The sequence below is a fragment of the Melospiza melodia genome, chromosome 17 (genome assembly GCF_035770615.1).
Source record: "Melospiza melodia melodia isolate bMelMel2 chromosome 17, bMelMel2.pri, whole genome shotgun sequence".
NCBI classification, from domain to species: Eukaryota; Metazoa; Chordata; class Aves; order Passeriformes; family Passerellidae; genus Melospiza; species Melospiza melodia.
In genome coordinates this window covers 2,234,404-2,249,847 of record NC_086210.1, presented here as the reverse complement: position 1 = coordinate 2,249,847, position 15,444 = coordinate 2,234,404, and the positions used below count along the sequence as shown (strand labels likewise).

The 15,444-nt window shown below is 53.7% G+C and overlaps 1 pseudogene; it reads right to left on the bottom strand.

The window, feature by feature from the left end:
• Positions 1-2,168: 2,168 nt before the first annotated feature.
• On the bottom strand, positions 2,169-11,687 carry LOC134426026 (antigen peptide transporter 2-like; annotated as a pseudogene).
• Between the last annotated feature and the right edge of the window lie 3,757 nt (positions 11,688-15,444).

The window sequence follows — 15,444 nt, the reverse complement described above, 5'->3', positions numbered from 1 at the left end:
AATTAGGATTTAGGACAATATGAGACAATAAAAACAAAGAGTTACAGACGGTCCGGGTACCTTTTTCTGGTACCCATTCAGCACCACAGCCAGATGTGCTTCCACAAACAAAGGCACTGCACAGTTTTTTCCACCAAGATGCTTGAGCTTTACAACAGCAATTTCAGCTGTCAAACACAGAGGTTTGTAATATTGTTAGCATCTGTGCTGTCAAGGTCACGCTGCACCATTGCAGATGAGAGTGAACCCTCATGGACTGTGTGCTTTGCAAATCTGGCAAATTGATGTCACACACATCCCTGATTTTGGCCGTTTAAAACACACCCGTGTCTCAATTGGCACCCTTTCCTCAGCAATATGGGCTACAGTACACACAGAGGAAAGGGGACTGGGTGCCATGGTACACTGGCAATCAGCTTTTGCAGCCTTGGGCATTCCTCAAACCATCAAAACTGATAAAGGGCCTGCTACACTTCCCAGAAAACCAGGCAATTTCTACAGCTCTGGGGTGTATCACACCAAACCAGCATCCCTCATTTACCAGCTGGACAAGCAATAGTGGAAAGAGCACATGGTGCCTGAAAAGGTATAGTTAATAAACAAAAGGGAGGTATGTGGTGAGACCCCACAGAGTAGAATAGCTAAAGCTCTATACACATTAAATCACTTAACAGTATTAGGAAAATCCCCGAACCCAGTTATGCTAAATCACTCCTTATCAATGCAATCATGTGATGTTCAGCTGCCCAAATCCAAGGGAATGGCACAAGACCTCCTTACCAATACATGGGGGGGGTCCCTGGGATCTCATTACCTGGGCTTGGGGACATTCATGTGTTCCAACAGACAGTGGGACACATTGGGTACCTGCCAGATGCATCCAGCCTGCACTGCATCCTGACAGCACCTCCTGATAAACCCTCAGCAGACACAGAGCCGTGTGATCAGTGATTGGTGACAACCTCATGGAAATCTGGGACTGCAGTTCACATAAAGATTCATCTGTTTACAAATTATTCCCCTGTTTACAAACTGTTTTCCTTGTCTACAGATTGTTTCCTAGTTTTTGTGTTTGTTTTTCTTTCTTTAATAAGGGTTGAATGATTCTTGTTCTTGCAGACTGTTTTATTTTCTTCAAGGCTTAAATGGTTTGTTGTTTTTACAAATAAGTTGCAATCTGTAACCTATAAGCCTAATGCCTGGGGCATATTTACCTGAGCTCTCCCCTAGCAGTTCCTGGACATAAATGCTGCAGCTAGAATGCAAATCAAAATTTCTAGAAAAGAAAGGGTGAGATGTTGGTGTCACCTTGCCAGCCCCTGGGCTCAGTGACAAGAGCTTTGGCCAATTTGATCTCTCATAAGCCTGCAGACATCTCAGTGGCCCAGGTCCCAAAGGGGTGTGGAGTTCAAACCAATGACAGCATCCAGACCAGGCCTTTCAAATGCTCTATATAAAGGAGGGAGTGGAAAACAAAACCCTCTCTTGCCACACAAACATCAGGGTGAGTGGTGTCTGTCTCCTGTGCCCCTCACCCTCCACATGTCACCTAACACAGAGGCAGATCCAGCTCTGGATCACCTCCATGCAGGTGAATCCTGGTGTGTGATCCATGCTGGAATCTCATGGATCCTCTCATTCTGCAGAAACAGGCAGAGAAACCAATTGCTTGACCACAGGTACAGAGGGGAATCTGTGCGGGATTCCAGAAGGGATATAGGGCAGGATTCCAGACCAGGGCACGATTCCAGATCAGGATCAGGTAGAATTCTAAAGTGTATCTGGGCTGGATTCCAGAGCAGGATCAGGTGGGATGGATAGGGCAGCATTGGAGTGGGATTCCAGAACAGGATTGAGGGGATTCCAAAACAGATCAGGTGGTGTTAGTGGAGCAGGATTGGGGTACAAGGGATGCAGTAGGATCTGGTGGGATCCTTGCTCTCTGTGGGCTCTTCAGCCAGATCCAACCCATGGCGACAGAGACAGGGTGACACCAACTCTTACTCTCATCACCAGCTGAATGATCCATGGTGCAGGTCCAACCCCTTCCCTCTCCCTGCAGAAAGCCACAAATTGCTGGCAGAGTTCATCCTGCTGTTCCCACTCATCACACAGCAGCCCTTCCCAACAGACTGACTTCCTGTTTTCCCATGTTTTAAACACAAGAATTACAGTTGTTCAAAATGTTTTATTTCTCATGTATAAATACCCTGGTTTGGGCAATAAATCTCAGTCCCATCCTCCAGTGCCCAGCACTTCCTCTCAGGGAATGAGGAATAGAAAAGGGGACATTGGGAACTGGGATAAAGACACTGGGGATGGGGACACTGGGAAAGGACTGGGGACACCAGGAGCTTGGAGTGAGCACAGCAGGAGTGAGATGAGGACATGACACCCATGCCCAGATCCATTCCTTGGGATTGATTTCCCACCCTGTGCCCCATGTCCAGGAGCAGACATGGGGACCAGGGATCATGGGGGCATGGTGGATACAGGGGATACACACACATCCAGGGAATGGGCAGACCTGGGGGACACAGTGGGGACATGGGGGACACAGGGAGTTGGGATCCTGAGGATGTGGGGAGAAGGGATTCACAGGACACTGTGACTGGGGACACCAGGAGCTGGCTGGTGACACAAACACCGGGAATGAGGACACTGGGGCTGATTCCCCTTTATTCCCTGCCAGATGCAGCCCCCTTCTTGCTGCCCATCCCAGGGCCCTCGGGCTGCCCAGTGCTGCCTCCTCCAAGGAGCAGGCGGCTGTAGGTGCCGCGGCGTTCCCGCAGCTCCGCTGGTGTTCCCGTCTCCATCACGGTCCCGCGCTCCAGCAGCACCAGGCGATCGGCCCCGTCCAGCACCCGCGGCCGGTGGGACACGACCAGCATGGTCTTTGCCAGCCCAGTGCGCACCCAGCGCTGTGCCTGCGGCCAGAGAATGCTCTCATCCCAACCCATCCAGCTCAGAGAACACTCATCCCAACCCATCCAGCTCAGAGAACGCTCATCCAAAACCATCCAGCTCAGAGAACTCCCATTCCAAACCATCCAGCTCAGAGAACTCCCATCCCAACCCATCCAGCTAGGAGAACACTCATCCCAACCCATCCAGCTCAGAGAATGCTCATCCCAACCCATCCAGCTCAGAGAACGCTCATCCCAACCCATCCAATCAGAGAACCCTCAGGCCAACCCATCCAACTCAGTCCTACCCTGTCCCACCTGATCCCACCCAGTCCCGACCAACCAATCCCATCCCACTCTCAGTCCCACCCTAATCCTATCATCCTGTTCTTACCATCTCCCTGTTCTCCATCCCATCCCCATGCCCACTATGCCATCCTGCCCACACTATCCCCATTCCCACTGTCCCATCCCATCCTACTCCTACCACTCCAACTCTTCCCATTGCACTCCATCTCTGTCCTCATCCCAGCATTCCCATCCCCTTCATTCCCACCCCATCCCACCCCACCCTATCGTATCTCCTTGTCTTCCTCCTTTGATTCTACTTTCCTGCCATCCTACACCCCTGGTCTCTATCCCATCCTACTATCCTGTCCTATTTCTCCACCTCGTTGACCCACACCACCCCATCCAATCCCTGTCTTCATCACATCATTCCCACTCCATGCCAATCATTATCCCTTATTGCCACTACCTCATCCCACCATCCCATTCCAGCCATCCCAGCCATCCCATCATACCCCATTTTCACCAACTACACCCCTATCCACACCAACCCCCTCCATCCCACCCCACTCACCGCTCCATCATCTCCATCATCCAGCGCCTCATCGAGGATGAGCACGGCGGGACGCCGGAGCAGAGCCCGGGCCAGGGCCACACGGCGCCGCTCCCCCGCCGCCAGCCGCCCCCCGCGCTCCCCCACCTCTGTGGGAGCGACCACAGGGGATCAGTGGGGTGCAGCCCTGTTCTCCCCTCTTGTCCCACCCCCCACACTCCCCCACCTCTGCGGGGGGACCCTGGGATCAGTGGGATCCCAGCACAAGAGGTTCCCCCCCTTCCCCTGCCCCCCACACTCCCTCACCAGTGTGTGAGCAATCCCATGGGATCAGTGGGATCTGACCTGCGTGAACAATCCCATGGGATCAGTGGGATGTGACCTCAGGGATCCCCCGCACACCCCACCATGTGCCACCCACTCCGCTCTCCCATCGCTGCCAGAGGATCCTGGGATCAGGGGGATGTGCCCCAGGGGTGCCCCATCCATCCCCCTAGCTCTCACCAGTGTCCCAGCCCTGCTCCAGCCCCTGGATGAACTCCATGGCTCCAGCAGCAATGGCGGCCTCCCGCAGCTCTGACTCTTTGCAGTGCTCCAGCCCCAGCAGGATGTTCTCACGGATCGTTCCAGAAAACAGGACGGGATCCTGCGCCACCAGCACCACCTGCCCCAGCCCCAAGCCCTATGATGCTGTCTTGGCTCCTGGTGTCCCCACCCCTGTTCCATGACCCCATGCCACCTTGGTGTCCCCATAGTGTCCATCCCTGATCCCATTCTCCCCATCTGTGTCCCCAGTGTCCCCACCCCTGACTTTCCACTTTTCCCCATTCCTTTCATCCCCATCCCATTTCCCAATGTTCCTATCCCATTTCTTGTTGTCCACACCCTATTCCTGATGTCCTCTTCCCAGTATCCTCATTTCTGCTCCCATGCTCCTGTGGTCCCAGTTCCATTTCATTGTTTATTGCAGACATCTTTTATGGAAAATCCTTTCCTTAGGATTTTTCCTCCTGAGAAGCTGAGAGGCCTCAGGAACAAAATGTAAACATTGATTATCTGCTACTGTGGAATGCAACAGGTGCATCTGTGATGGGCCCATGTTGGATGTTTGTAATTAATGGCAAATCACAACCCAGCTGGCGCAGACAGAGAGCCAAGCCACAAGCCTTTGTTATCATTCTTTCCTATTCTATTCTTAGCTAGCCTTCTGATGAAATCCTTTCTTCTGTTCCTTTAGTATACTTTTAATGTAATATATATATCATAAAATAATAAATCAAGCCTTCTGAAGCATGGAGTCAAATCCTTGTCTCTTCCCTCATCCAAAAACCCCTGTGAACACCATCACAGTTGTCCCCTGACCCCTGTCCCCATTTTCCCCATTCCATGCCCAGTGTTCTCAGTGTCTCTGCTGTCCCACCTTGCGGTGCAGGTACTGGTGTTCATACTCTGGCAGCGGGATCCCATCCAGCAGCACTGTCCCGCTGCCAGGATCCCGCAGCCGCTCCAGCAGCGCCACGGCCGTGCTCTTCCCGCTGCCATTGGGCCCCGCCAGCGCCGTCACCTCCCCGGAGCGCACCTCGAAGCTCACGTCCTGTGGGATGGGGACAGGTGTGTGAGTCTGTCTGAAATATTCCTCATCTGCCTCACCATCATCATTGGGGGAGCACTGAAGAGTCCCCACTGTCTAAAATCTCTGGTTCTGAAGGAGAAAGTCACATGCCAACAAGGCCCCGAGACCTGAGAGCATTGTTAAGCTGTTGTCCACAGGTGTATTTACTATATGCTACACTGAGCCCAATGAGAAGAAGGGGGCACCTTGCCTTTTTGCAACAGTAGCCTTGGAAGCTGTCCCCTCTTTGCCTGGCTGGACTTCTCCTGAGTTTTGGGTGGTCCCCCACAAAAGACCCTTCACTTGTCTTACAACTGCCGTGACAGACGAACTGAGATGTAAGAAGCCTCTCCATCAAAGACCAAGACATGAAACCCCCATGTGAAAAGGCCCCCCACACTCTTTCCAAGGACTGGGACTGAGACCCCCAACCTGGGAGAGGTGTGTGGGGGAGGCAACCTAACCAAAGCAAGATGGATGTTGCAGGTGTGAGCAGTGGACCACGAAAACAATGGCTCACACCCACTGCTGAACATGGACTGTGTGTACCCCTTTTCCAAACATTATTCTTTCCTTCCCGAAGATACAATAAACTACCTTTGACTCGGTTGCAAAATCCATTCCCCTTCCCCCATCGAAAAAGAGTATAATTGGGGTCCAGATGGACTGCAACCCTGAGATCTCCCCGACGTAATAGGCGGATCCTCGACTGGACTGGACCAAAGGATTTCGTCTCTGCATTTGGTAGCTATATCCCCCTCCTTCTCTCTCTCTCTTTTCTCTCTCTATCTTTTTCTCTCCCTTAATCCCTCTACTGCATTTTGTGGTGGTCATTCAATAAAGCTGCATTCGTTTTATTACTGCAAATCTCCTGTGCCGTGTTGGTTTTTTTGCACCCTGAGATCAATCCATGAACTATCAAGAAACCCGTTTGTAAGGACGGATTGTGACAGCAGGTGATGCCAAAATTCCCACCCCTGGGAAACCCCACCTCCCCCCAGACCCACCTTCAGCACAGGGTGCTCTGGATTTCCAGGATATGTGAAGGAGACCTTCTGAAAAGTGACATGGCCCTGAAGCTCGGGGGGCTCCCGCGTCCCCCCGACATTCCCTGCGGGTTTCCGATCCAGGTATTCCCAGATCCTCTGTCCAGCAGCTGCGTTGGTCAGGAATTCATTGAAGCCGTAGAGCAGCACCTGGGGAGAAGGAAGGGGGTGGCACCGGGATGGACAGAAGCACGGTCGGATGGACAAACACGTGCATTCCATGGGATCACCTGGGTATGGTTACCAACTCTGTCCTGGTACAGCAGGAAGGTGACGAGGACCCCAGGAGTGATGGATCCGTCACGGAGCTGCTGGTGGCTCCAGCACCATGACCCAGATGGCCAGTTTGATCACCTGTAGGTGGGACAGGCATATTGCTGCCCCCAACCCACTCCTGGTGTCCTCATTCCATCTGCTCCCATTCCAACCCACTCCTGGTATCCCCATTCCATCTGCCCCCAATCCACTCCTGGTGTCCCCATTCCATCTGCCCCCAACCCACTCTTGGTGTCCCCATTCTGCCTGTCCCCATCCCACTCCTTTGTGTCTTTATCTCTGTTCCTGGTGGCCTCATCTCTGTTCCTGGTGTCCTTGTTCCAGTTCTGGATGTCCCCATCTTACTCTTGATGTCCCTATTCCTGATCCTGATCTATCACAGACATATTCTCTGAAAAATCTTTTCACCAGGATTTTTCTCCTGAGAAGCTGAGAGGCCTCAGAAACGAAATGTAAACAATAATGATCTGCTGCTGTGGAATGAAGCAGGTGCATCTTTGATTGGTCTCATGTGGTTGTTTTTACTTGATGACCAATCACAGGTCCAGCTGTGTCAGACTCTCTGTTGAGTTACAAGATTTTATTATTCATTCCTTTCTAGCTTTCTAATGTCTCCTTTCTCTTTCTTTAGTATATAATTTTCTTTTAATATAATATATATTATAAAATAATAAATCAGCTTTCTGAAACATGAAGTCAAGAATTTTGTCTCTTTTCTCATCCTGGGGACCTGCAAACACCACCACACTGATGTTCCCAACCTTTATCCCAGTGTCCCCATCCTGTTTCTAATGTCACCATTCCCATTCCTGCCATGCCGTTCCTGAACTCAATGTCCCTGTTCTGTTGTCCCCATTGTACTCTGAGTGCCCCCATCTTAGCCGCTGGTTTTCCATTTCTGGTCTCAGTGTTCTCATTCCCAGTGTCCTCATCCCTGATCCTGGCATCCCCATTCTCTGCTGTTCCCATTCCCAGTCCCCCCTGACCCTGTAGACAAGGACGAAGATTGCCAGCTCCAGCTCTATCTGCTCCTTCAGCCTCAGCTCCTTGGCCAGGTTACATCTGTGCTGCTCCTCCTCCTCCTCCTCTGCCGAAAAGGTTCGGATGGTCTCAATGGCGGCAACAGATTCCTGCACCCCTGTGGCTGTGCGGGCGGATGCTTCCAGCATGGATCGCTGAAGGGCCTGTGGCAGCAACAGGGGATCTCCAACTTTCCCAGATCACCTTCCGGGCCCACCATCCACATCCCATCCCACCACACCCACTGCATCCCCACTATTGCATTCCCGCCATCCCACGCCCTTCTCTCTCACCCTCACCATTCCCATCCATTCTCCTAATCCCACCATCCCCATCCCCACTGTCTCATCCCATACCCACCACCTTATCTCATCCTTCTCTTCTCATCCACACCAGTCCCATCTCGACCATTTTGTTCTATCCTCATGTCAGCACTCCCACCATCTCACTCCCCTGGTCTTTATCCCCTTTCATCCCACCATTTATCATCCTCCTTTCCATTCTCCATCCCATCCCCATCATCCCATTCCCCTTGTCTTCATCCCCTTTCATCCCACCATTTCCACCTCCATCATCCTCCTTTCCATTCTCCATCCCATCCCATCCCATCCCATCCCCACCATCCCATTCCCCTAGCCTCCATCCCAGCTCCACCATTCCCACCTTTCTTCAGTCCCCTCCCACTCTTTCCCTCCTACTCCTGACCTGTTTGCGGGTGCTCTGGATGCGGCGGGTGGCGATTCCAAGGGGCACCTCCAGCAGTGCCAGCAGTGCCAGCTCCGGTGCCAGTCCCACCATGAACCCCCCCACCACCAGGGCCATCACCAGGCTCCGCAGCAGCTGGTTGGCTCCACTCAGTGCTGCCCTGCACACCCATGGCACTTCCATGGAAAACTGAGCCAGGAGCTCAGCTGCAGGGTGGGAAAAGAGGTTGGGATTGTGGTGGGTGAGACCATGATCCCATCATGGATGATCCCATTTGGGATGGGAATGATGTAATGGGGAGCAGTGGGATGGGATGATGGGAATGGCTGTGGAGATGGTCAGGGTGGAATGGGGCAGGACAGGGGAAATGGGATGGTGGGAAAGGAAATGGTGGGATGGGGTGATGGGATGGTGGGAGGCAGCTGGGGATATGCAACAGGGTGGAGGCACGGGAGTGAGAATAATGGGGACAGAACAGTGGCTAGAATGGGAAAGTGGGATGGGGACAGGATGGAACACTGGAGTAGAATGAAGCCAGGAAGATGGCATAGGATGGAATTGGATGGGATGGTGGGAATGGGAATGATGGGGATGGAGTCGTGGGATGGGATAACAGACAGATGGGATGGGATGGGATGGGATGGGATGGGATGGGATGGGATGGGATGGGATGGGATGGGATGGGATGGGATGGGATGGGATGGGATGGGATCAATGGGATGGGATGGTGGGAATGAAATGGGATGGGATCAATGGGATGGGATGGTGGGAATGGGATGGGATGGGATGGGATGGGATGGGATGGGATGGGATGGGATGGGATGGGATGGGATGGGATGGGATGGGATGAATGGGATGGGATGGTGGGAATGGGATGGTGGAAATGGGATGGGATGGGATGGGATGGGATGGGATGGGATGGGATGGGATGGGATGGGATGGGATGGGATGGGATGGGATGGGATGGGATGGGATGGGACGGGACGGGACGGGACGGGACGGGACGGGATGGGATGGGATGGGATGGAATGGGATGGTGGGGATGGGACTGGGGTGACAGACTAGCTGGGATGGGATGGAACAGGTGGGATGGGTCGGGGGGGATGGGGCTGGGCCGTACCCCGTTACCTGCTGGTGTTCCCTGGAAGAAGTCCAGGTCTTGGTGCACCAGGTGGGAAAAAAGCCGCAGGCTCAGGCTCTGACGGAGACGCGCCATCAACAGCATGAAGAGAGACCCCCGGCAGCCAGAAAACAGCACACTGTGGGGACACAGGGACACGGTGACATCGGGGACGTTGGGGACATGGGGACAGGCCCTGGGAATGCTCCAACCCACCTTGTGGCTCCAGCAGCCGCCACCATCCCGACAGCTCCAGCGGTGACTCCGTCCCCACTCCCGATGGCATCCAGCACCTTGCCGGTGGTGTACGGCCCCGCCATCTCCCCTGGGTGTCACTGAGGCTGCATCACCACGGGTGAGACCACTGACACAGGGGGACCCTGATTTGTGGGGGGCAGGATCCAGTCTGGGGAGCGGGGATCTAATTTTGGAAAGGCGGGACACGATTTGGGCAGGAGACAATTTAGAGAAGTCAGGACCCAATTTGGGGGGTTTCGTGAAAAAATTTAGGGATTTTACACCCAATTTAAAGTGTCAGTACCAATTTTGGGGGGGTTCAGCACACAATTTTATGGATCAGAACCTAAACATAGGAGATCAGGACCTTAAGATCCCAGGTCTTAGAGGTCAACATCCATATTTGGGCATCAGACCATTAGTTTGATGGTCAGCACCCAATTTTGGGGGACCAACAGTCAAGTTTGCAGGGTCAGAACCCAATTTGGAAAGTGAGCACCCCATTTTTGCAGGGTCAGCACCCAACTGAAGGGGTCAACTCACAATTTAGGAGGGTCACCACTCTATTTTAGGGTGGTCATCACCTATTTAGGAGCTCAACACCCAATTTTAAGGCACCAGCATCCAATTTGGTGGGGTATCCCAGATTGGGGGGTTCCCAATTTGGGGCTGCAGAGCCCAAATTGGGGATGTCAACGCCTGTCACCACATGTCAACGTCCTAAGGTGACGTTAGGATGTTTGTATCCCCATCTGTGTGTTCTGTTTATGCTGGATATCATGTTCTGTGCTTTCAAGACTGGCTCTGAAGAGTGAAAGTTTTGCTTTGGTTTTGCTATCAGCCGCTCCCCCACGGCTGGCGGGACACAGACACAGATGGTGCTGCTTTTGCTTTTTGCTTGGCTTTTTGCTTTTCTCTTGCTTCTGCTTTGCTCCTGCTTCGCTCTTGCTTTTGTTTCTGCTCATTATTTAGTTTAGCTAAGCAGTCCGAATTTTTCCCTGGACTGTTTCTCCTTTCCCTTTTTTGGACCTACTTGAGCCTGCTCCAGACCAGGACCTGGGAACACCGAGAGTTTGCACCTTGTGGCTGCAGCAGCTGCCCCAGGACCAGAGGGACTGACAACAGAGCGACCACCCCCAAGAGAGACTTTCTGAATTTGTCATCTTTTTCAGAGTGGTGAAAGAATGTTGTCATCTGGTATTGTTCATTTTGTGTGCTTTGCCTGTTAAATAAACAGGTTCTTCCCACTTCTCTCTGAGGAATCTTTCCTGAACTGGTTTGGGGACGGGTTGTGTGGGTTTGCTTTCTGGAGGGGCCCCTTTTGGAGGTTTTCTCCCAGATTTGCCCTAAACCAAGACAGTCACCCACCAACGACAGCCAGCATGAGGCAGAGGACAGCAGCTCCAAGGACGTTCCTCTGCTCCCAGGTCAGTGCCAGAGCGCGCCGGACGCTGCTGGGAGCCTTGGGGACGCCTCCGGGGGTCTCAGGGACGCTGCCGGGGGCTGGGGGCGCGGCCCAGGCCAGCACGGCCAGGGCGGCAGCAGCGTGGGTGACCCCGAGCCAGGCGGGCGCTGCGGCCGCCAACAGCCCCGGGCCAGCCCCGAGCGGCCCCAGGAGGCTCCGGAAGGTTCCGAACACCGCGGGGGTGGCGGCGGCCGTGACGGCGGCCGCGGTGGCTCCGGAAGGACGGCGAGGGGCTGGCAGCCGGGTGGCCGCGGCCAGGATGGGCAAGCGCAGGGCAGCCTCGAGCCACACGCCCAGCACGCCCAGCGGCGCCAGCAGCGGCACCAGCGGCACCAGTAACACCAGTGCCAGGGCGTCAGCCACCAGCAGCACACTGGGCAGGAGAGCGGCGGGTGGCAGCGCCATGGTGGGACCAGTACGGACAGTGCTCTCTGTGGGGTTCCCGGGGAATGAGCAACAGCCTGTGGAGACACCAGTTAAAACCAGTTAGGACTGGGGCGCTCCCCTGTGCACACCAGTGCTCTCAGTCTAGACTACAGTGCTCCCAGTCTGGCCCGCTGAGCTCAGCAGTCCACACCAGTGCTCCCAGTTCAGCCTGGGGCACTTCCCAGTCCAGCTTGGGGCACTCACCAGTCCACACCAGTGCTCCCAGTCCAGCCTGGGGCGCTCCTGAGTCCAGCCTGGGGCGCTCCCCTGTCCACACCAGTTCTCCCAGTCCAGACTACGGTGCTACTAGTCTGGCCCCCTGAGCTCAGCAGTCCACACCAGTGCTCCCACTTCAGACCCCTGAGCTCAGCAGTCCACACCAGTGCTCCAAATTCAGCCTGGGGCACTCTCCAGTCCACACCAGTGGTCCCAGTCCAGTTCGGGGAACTTGCCAGTCCACACCAGTGCTCCCAGTTCAGCCTGGCGCACTCTCCAGTCCAGACAAGACACTCACCAGCCCACACCAGTGCTCCCAGTTCAGCCTGGGGCACTTCCTAGTCCAGCCTGGGGCATTCTCTAGTCCATATCAATGTTTCCAGTCCAGCTTAGGGCACTCACCAGTCCCCAGCAGTGCTCCCAGTCGAGCCTGGGACTCTCCACAGTCCAGACAAGGCACTCCCCAGTCCGCACCAGTGCTCCCAGTCTAGACTACGGTGCTCCCAGTTCAGCCCTCTCAGCTCCCCAGTCCACATCAATGTCTCCAGTCCAGCTTGGGGCACTCACCAGTTCACACCAGTACTCCCAGTTCAGCTCCCAAAAGCTCCGTTAAGGTTTCGCTTTCGAGCCCCCGCCCATCCCGCTCTGCCCCGCCCTCTCCCCGCCCTGCTCCGCCCCCATCCCCGCCCAGACCCCGCCTCCTCCTGCCCAGACCCCGCCCCCTCCGGGCACCGCCTCCTTCGCCTCTCAAACCCGCTCCAGCCCCCTCTGCCTGGCAACCGATGATGTCACCTCCGCTTTGACCTATCACAGACGCCATTTCAGGCGTGGGCGTGTCAGGCGAGGATTCCCGCGCGCGCGTTCCGGGAAACGGCGGCGGCTGCCGGGAAGGGACTGGGCCGGCATCGGGAGCACACCGGGACCGTCCGAGGGCGACACGGTCCGGACCGGGACACGCTGCGAGCAGCACCGGGGCCCGCACGGGCCCCCGGGACTGCCCGGAACCACCGGCGAGAAGAACCGGGAGCAGGACCGGGAGCCAGAAGGACAGACCGAGACCCACCGGACACAGCAGAACCCACCGGTCCCCGTGTCCCCGATACTGTCTCCCCCCATTCGCCGGTTCCTGGCCCTGCTGGGGCCCGAGGGCGGGCGATGGACGCTGGTGGGGAGCTGATGTCGGCTTCTGCTCTCGGTACGGGGGGACCCCGACCGGAGGCGCAGGACCCCTTTGAGGGGATTTGGGATCTGATTTGGACATAACAGGACCCCTTTGAGAGGCTTTGGGATCCGATTTGGACATAACAGGACCCCTTTGAGAGGCTTTGGGATCTGATTTTGAGGCTTTTTGGACATAACTGGAGGGGGACAGGATGCCGTGGGGGGTTGCAAGGCCAATTTGAGGGGTCAGGACCCAATTTGGGGGAGGCAGAATCTGATTTGAGCGAGGTCAGAAACCAATTTGAGGGGTCAGGACCCAATTTAGAGGTTTTGAGCACCCAGTTTGGGAAATCAGGATCTGATTTTGGGGTTCAACACACAATTTTGGCAGTGGTCAGGATACAATTTCCAGTCCCATTCCCTCAATTCAGGGGTCACCACCCATCGTGGTGATGCTGATGCTGTGTCCCCACCGGTGAGGTGGCCGCCCCCTACTTCACGGGCCATGTCACCGACCGGGTGGCACAGGAGGAGGACGCCTCAGGCGCTGTGTGGCCCCTGGGGCTGGGTAGGTGGGTGACACCGGGTGAAATAAACAGGGCAGGAGACTTTTTCTCCTTTTTAATGCCTTTATTAAAAGTGATCAGCTCAAGGTTGGGAAGCTCGATGGGTCCGAAACTGCTCCCAGGGTGACTCGGAGGAGGAGGAAAGTGCAGCTTTGTCCACTAAAGGGCAGAGCTGGGGGTCCCACCTGTGACGGTGTTCACAGGGGTTCTTGGATGAGGGAAGAGATGAGGATCTGACTCCATGTTTCAGAAGACTTGATTTTTTATTTTATGATATATATTACATTAAAACTATCCTGAAAGGATAGAAGACAAGGTTTCATCAGAAGGCTAGCTAAGAATAGAATAGGAAAGAATGATAACAAGGGTTTGTGGCTAGGACAGAGTCTGAGCCAGCTGACTGTGATTGGCCATTAATTAGAAACAACCACATGAGACCAATCACAGATGCACCTGTTGCATCCCACAGCAGCAGATAATCAATGTTTACATTTTGTTCCTGAGGCCTCTAAGCTTCTCAGGAGAAAAAATCCCGAGGAAAGGATTTTTCATGAAAAGATGTCTGTGACACTTCACCTTGGCAGCAACTGGTATAACTGGTTCACTCTGCAACCCTTTTTTGCCCAAAAAATTGGCAGATTTTTTTATTTATAACACCCCTGACCCCTTTGTCCATCCCCGCTGAGCCATCACAGAGCTGGGCTGTGACAGCCTGGCAGCTGAGGTCTTTGCTCAGGGTGAGAGGCAACAAAGGTTCTCAGCATCTCTGCAGGCTCGGTACTTTGTTCCTCACCTCCAGACATCACTCTGATCTCTTAATTCTGTATTGGCTCGTTGTTTTTGGGTTTTTTTCGGTAAGTTTGGTGGGGTTGCTTCCCATGGCATGCTGGTCCCGAGGTTATTTTGCATTTTCTCTGATGCCCCCCCCCCCCCCCCCCATATCCCGTCCTCTCACTGTTTGGAGAGAAGGGCCATCAATTTAGCCTCAGGCAGGGCCATCCCGATACAAAAGAAGCGATTAACTAAAACGACTGGTGATTACAATAACAAACAGGTAGAACTTCACGGTGACTGTGTTCACAGGGGTTCTTGGGTTGGGGATGAGATGAACATCTGACTCCATGTTTCAGAAGGCTTGATTTATTATGTTATGATATATATTACATTAAAACAATACTAAAAGAACAGAAGAAAGGATTTCATCAGAAGGCTAGCTAAGAGTAGAATAGGAAGGAATGATAACAAAGGTTTGTGGCTCGGACAGAGAGTCTGAGCCAGCTGACTGTGATTGGCCATTAATTAGAAACAACCACATGAGACCAATCACAGATCCACCTGTTGCATTCCACAGCAGTAAATAATGTCAATGTTTACATTTTGTTCCTGAGGCATCTCAGCCTCTCAGGAGGAAAAATCCTAAGGAAAGGATTTTTCAGGAGAGATGTCTGTGACAGCCTGACTGCCTGTTCTGACAAAAGCCTGTGCTCTAAGAAACTGCTGCAGCCCAAGACAGAGATAAAGGGGGGGCCCTTGAACTCTGAAACAGAGAGAGAGGCTGCTGTGGAAAGCAGGGTCAAAATGACCCCAGGAATTCTTTCTGATAAAGAAAAATTCACAGGAAATGTAACAGGAAATCAGTAGAATGAATATGTATGAACTTGTTGTGAAATTGCATGCAGATGTATTTGAGAGGGAGCTATGTGACTGTGTTCTCAGGGGTCCAAGGATGAGGGAAGAGATGAAAATCTGACTCCATGTTTCAGGAGGCTTGATTTATTATTTTATGACATATATTATATTAAAACTGAGCAGCCCAGCTTCTGTCCAGGCATTATTTCTTCTAAACA